Raw genomic sequence first — 6,084 nt, 5'->3', positions numbered from 1 at the left:
CTTTCTTGCAATCTTAGGAGAGAAGATGCAGCTTTGTGGTCTCATTTTCCAGTGGGATGCCACAGAACAAGATCCTTTGTTAATAATGGAATGGGTTTTTCCTCCCTACAGGTTTTCAAAGACCATTTGCTCAGTTTTAGAAATGATTGCATACATTATAATTAAGGCTAGAACCAGATTGTTAACTTTGGCAGGTCAAGAATGTTCAGTTATCTATTTGCCATTGAAAAATGATTATTTCAATTGGGCAATGCAAAATTCTGATGATTTACAATATGCATTCTTAGGTTTTCCAGGTGTTTGTTCCATACACTATCCAGCTCACAAACTACTGCAAGCAAAATTGAGTTTCAGAGAAAAACCTAAATTAAGTGAAGAACCTTTACATGCTGTGACTCTCTTCACTGATGACTCTGGTAAAAGCCACAAGTCCGTTGTGACTTGGTTTAATCAAAAGACTGATGTTTGGGAATCTGATATTCAAACAGTAGAGGGATCCCCTCAAATTGTTGAGCTTGCTGCAGTAGTTTGAGCTTTTCAGCTGTTTCCTCAGCCTTTTAATTTGGTCACAGATTCTGCTTATGTTGCTAATGTAGTCAGGAGAATAGAAGGTTCCATTTTAAAGGATGTTAGTAATGAAACTTTACATCGTTGGCTTTCATGTCTTTTTATAACTTTGCAATATAGAACTAATCCATATTTTGTTTCTCACATTAGGGCGCATTCTTCACTTCCTGGATTTTTAGTGGAAGGAAATGCAAGAGCGGACAAGCTGACAATGGTCATTTCTAACACATTGCCAAATATTTTTGAACAAGCAAAATTGAGTCATGCCTTTTTCCACCAAAATGCACAAGCACTCATGCGAATGTTCCAAATCACTAAAAGTCAAGCTAAAGCTATCATTCATATATGCCCTGACTGTTAATTGGTACAACCTCCTGTTTCTACAGGAGCAATCAACCCCCGAGGCTTACAAAGCCTACAGTTGTGGCAAACAGGTGTTACTAAATAGCCTTCTTTTGGTAAATTTAAAAATATTCATGTTTCCATAGACACGTTCTCTGGTGCAGTTTTTGCTTCCCTTCACACAGGTGAAACTGGCAGCCATGCCTGTCATCATTTCCTGCAAGCTTTTGCTTCATTGGGTATACCCCAAGAAGTAAAAACTGACAATGGTCCCGCATACATATCTCAAAAATTGGCCACATTTTTAAATGAATGGGGTGTTCGACACATTTTTGGTATTCCCCACTCTCCCACAAGCCAAGCAATCATTGAAAGAACACATCAAACCTTAAAACGCATATTAGATCAACAGAGAGGGGGAACGGAAATCACCCCACAGATGAGACTGAGTAAGGCTTTGTATGGTTTTAATTTTCTAAATAGTTCAAGTACAGAACCAGATCCACCAATCTTTAGACACTTTTCAAATAGCACACAGGCAAAACTGAAAGAACATCCTCCTCTTCTAATTAGAAACCCTGACTCTGGACAGATGGAAGGCCCGTTTCAATTAATAACGTGGGGCAAAGGGTATGCTTCTATTTCCACAGGTGCTGGAAGAATTAAGTGGGTTCCTGCCAAAAACGTCAAACCGTATCGCACTTCAGAACCTGTTGTCGAGCCTAGAACTGAGGAAGCGAGTACGCAGACGTGGACCGAATGGAAGGATCCCGGGTCTCGCCTGACGCCTCTTGTGCCTGACGTTCTTTGTGCATCGGTGGAACCCATGAACTCTGATTTTGTGCCAATGTTATTTATGAGTATACGAATTGAATGCTGAATGTTTGTCTAACGAAGCTAATTTTTGGCTGAAAATTTAGGTTATTGTTTTTGTTTAGAAAGAATTCTGCCAAAACTTAGTTCTTGAAAGAGATGGGGCAGAATCAAATGGTATACTTGTTTTGCATGATTTTAATTGTTTTTTGTCGTGCAGATTTGCCTGTGGATCAACCGAAAACGAGTGTTTGGGTGACCTTAGCCAAGGCTGCCGGATCGGATACTATATGCCTGTCTAATTCGGAACCAGAAAAGCCTTTCTCAACCTGTTTGGTTGGTGTGCCAGTGAAAGAGTTTCCTTTGGTCAGAAAAGAATCCAATGGTAAACCAGGTGGAATTGACAATGGAAACAGTCCTTCCTTCAATTGGAACATTTGTTCGAAAAAACTTCTCAGGGCAGCAAATGTTTCAAACAGTTGGGATGTGTTTCTGGAGACGGACCAATATCCACGGCAATTGCCAAAAGGGTATTGGATCATTTGCGGAGACAGAGGTTGGCAAGGCATTCCAGCCCACCTTGAAGGTGGCCCTTGTAGCATTGGTATGCTTACCATAATTGCCCCCACTGCCAAAGCAGTGATGAAAAAGAAACAAAGGAAAACAAGAGCTGTTCCTCATTATGATGAGAACTGTCAGAGTGATTTTATGCCTTGGAATGCCGCCAGAAGGCTTTCAGCAGGTATATTTCTACCCCAATTGGCTTCAGCTGTGGCATTGAGACAATTAGATCAAGTTGGATGTTGGCTGAGCAAACAAGCTAATGCCACATCCTCCGCAATCAGTGATATGTTGACCGATGTTGATAGTATTAGACATGCTACTCTTCAAAACAGAGCAGCCATTGATTTTCTCTTACTGGCACAAGGACATGGTTGTGAGGAATTGGAAGGATTGTGTTGTATGAATTTGTCTGATCATTCCGAATCCATTCACAAAAGCATTCAAAAATTAAAGGATCTGACAGCCCAAATTAAAGAAGATGGAGGTTCCTGGTTGGATGATTTGTTTCAAAATTGGAGTTTTGCACCTTGGCTAAGGCAACTTTGCAAGATAGGTCTTTACATATTAGGTGTTCTAATACTGATATTGATAGTGGCACCTTGTATACTCTGTTGTGTTCGGCGAATGATGAACAAAACAGTCCGAGAAGTTTTTGTCATTCAAGCAGGAGAATTAGGAAGTAGAAGCACAGAGAGTGTACGAAATCTCACGAAAGCAGTAGATGAGGGTATTGACATGAACGAAGGTTTTGAATTAAGGCCTTGGAATCGACCAGAGTTTTTTGAACAATGCCTTGTGACTGTTGCCAAACGTGATTCATATCTCTCTTTCAGGGATTGGGTCTTCACAGCATTAAGTTGCTGTGCCGTAATATAGCAATGCTTCAGTTAAGTGAAAATAGGTCTTCAGCAGATAATAAGCAGAAATTTTGCAATAGAGCTATGAAACGCAAATAGCAAGCGACAAGAAAATGAAAGCTTCTGGGTCAAACAGAGAGGGGGAAATGTTGGAATCCATAAGGTTAGAGGATTTTTAAGAAATGGTTACAAAGAAGTATGTAGGCCTTAGACTGGAGTTTTGTTAGCATTGCAGAAAAGTTTCCCATGCAAGCAGAAAAAGTTTTCCATGCAAGCAGAAAAGTTTCCCAAGCAGTAGACGTGACAAATAACAATAGGCTTCTGTAGAATTGGCTTTAGGATGGCAACAAGGTTATTTAATGTATATCTTTAGAAGGTTAGCATGAATAGAACTCTGTTCTTTGTCTCTTATCAACTAGTCTTTGTTTTAGCTACGATTACCTATGTTTTATAAGATTGGATAGAATGCTTGTCAAGATGAGTTTTCTGTGTCTGATTGGCTGAATTCTAGTCTGAGATGATTTTATGTATTGCTGTATGAGCCCTGTTGAAGGAGACATTTTTTGGTGTGGATCAGTGAGCTGTCATGTCTCCATTTTGTATTTTGAGACTGATGTGCTGGAAATAAAAGCAAAAATCTCTTCACTGGTCTGGTTACCATGTTATCCATATTTGGATATTTTGCCGCGGCCTAGTGGGTTCCTTTTTTAAGGCGTGGGTTCCTGACACTATTGGACTTATACCTGTCCCGTCCCCCGCATATTGGTGCCTCGTGTGAGGACGTAGAATAGAAGAAAAACAAAGAAAAATCGTGGCAGTACCAGCTGCGGAGACCCAAGTGTTAACAAGGAGCACACTGTATCATCTCTCCCGCCGAAGCCAAGAAAATTGTAACTTATCTCGGGAGAGCGCTTGGGTGACGTTGGGAGGCAAAATAGAGAAAAAGAAAATTATTAAAAGAACACAAAAATGGGAACGAATTTATCAAAAGTTGAATGGGATGTTTTTCATCAATTAGAGACAATGTTACAAGAAAAAGGTCACTCTGAAATTTCAAAAACTGAGCTTAAAAACTTACTTATCTGGGTTAAAGCGAATACGCAAGATTTAAATCTGCAGTCTGCTTTTACTTTTCATTTTTGGGATCAGATAAACTGGAGAATCTATAAACTAGTCTCTCTCAAAAAAGATGAAAGCTTAAGAGAACTTATGCCGGTTTGTAGAGCGCTGTTGGAGCACTGTTTTAAACAAACTGATAATAATAAGATCAACTTGGACTCAGAAAACAAAGCTTCTGGTTCTGTCTCATTAAATTCCAGTAAACCGGAGACTGTGTGAGTATCGGAGAATGTTACAAGTGTTGTTGCAAATGCTGAAAGTATTGCTTTGAACTCTGTTGAACAAAATCTTTCTTCTCTCTCTCTGGGAAAAAATGAGACTCTTTTGGACTTTTCTTTGCGTTGTTCTGTTAATGTAAAAATATGTGACTCTTGTAAGGGGGATGGAACAAAGTGTGTAAAAGATGGAAATGAAAAAGTGACTGTACTTCCTAAAATTGTTTGTGCAGGGACACTGAAGCCTGAATTGGATTCTGTTGGGCCTGGGGTGGAGGCTGAGGTGGCTGCTTCCACTCGGGAAATTGTGGTTCCGGGGAACTCTTTTTCAGTTAAGCAAAAACATGGTTGTTCTGGTGTTTGTCAATCTATAGATACAGAGAAAGAAAAATTGGCTTTAAGGGTGGAGTCCTTTGAAAGGAAGAGATGGAAGAAACTCGCGACTCTGTTGTTGCTGAAATTCAAAAAGCTGGACTTGAAATCTCTGCAACGAAAATTCAACAAGTTTCACCTTAGAAGTACCTGGGATGGAAGATGATGGAAGACGATGGAAGACGACAATAATACCACAGAAAATTCAGATCCGAACCAGAGTCAACAACCTACAAGAGTTACAACAACTTCTAGGAGAAATCAACTGGGTCAGACCGATGCTGGGAATCACCAATGATGAACTGAGTCCGCTCTTCCATTTGCTGAGAGGAAGTTGCGACATCACTTCGCCAAGAACTTTAACCCCTGAAGCTCGTGCTGCTCTCGACAAAGTCACAGAAGCTCTTCAAAAAAGACAAGCTCATCGCTGCGTTCCTGAAAATCCTTTCTTTCTTGCAATCTTAGGAGAGAAGATGCAGCTTTGTGGTCTCATTTTCCAGTGGGATGCCACAGAACAAGATCCTTTGTTAATAATGGAATGGGTTTTTCCTCCCTACAGGTTTTCAAAGACCATTTGCTCAGTTTTAGAAATGATTGCATACATTATAATTAAGGCTAGAACCAGATTGTTAACTTTGGCAGGTCAAGAATGTTCAGTTATCTATTTGCCATTGAAAAATGATTATTTCAATTGGGCAATGCAAAATTCTGATGATTTACAATATGCATTCTTAGGTTTTCCAGGTGTTTGTTCCATACACTATCCAGCTCACAAACTACTGCAAGCAAAATTGAGTTTCAGAGAAAAACCTAAATTAAGTGAAGAACCTTTACATGCTGTGACTCTCTTCACTGATGGCTCTGGTAAAAGCCACAAGTCCGTTGTGACTTGGTTTAATCAAAAGACTGATGTTTGGGAATCTGATATTCAAACAGTAGAGGGATCCCCTCAAATTGTTGAGCTTGCTGCAGTAGTTTGAGCTTTTCAGCTGTTTCCTCAGCCTTTTAATTTGGTCACAGATTCTGCTTATGTTGCTAATGTAGTCAGGAGAATAGAAGGTTCCATTTTAAAGGATGTTAGTAATGAAACTTTACATCGTTGGCTTTCATGTCTTTTTATAACTTTGCAATATAGAACTAATCCATATTTTGTTTCTCACATTAGGGCGCATTCTTCACTTCCTGGATTTTTAGTGGAAGGAAATGCAAGAGCGGACAAGCTGACAATGGTCATT

Source organism: Melospiza melodia, chromosome W (genome assembly GCF_035770615.1).
Source record: "Melospiza melodia melodia isolate bMelMel2 chromosome W, bMelMel2.pri, whole genome shotgun sequence".
Lineage (NCBI taxonomy): Eukaryota > Metazoa > Chordata > Aves > Passeriformes > Passerellidae > Melospiza > Melospiza melodia.
The sequence above is the reverse complement of the archived record's forward strand: the minus strand, read 5'-3'. Positions refer to the sequence as shown.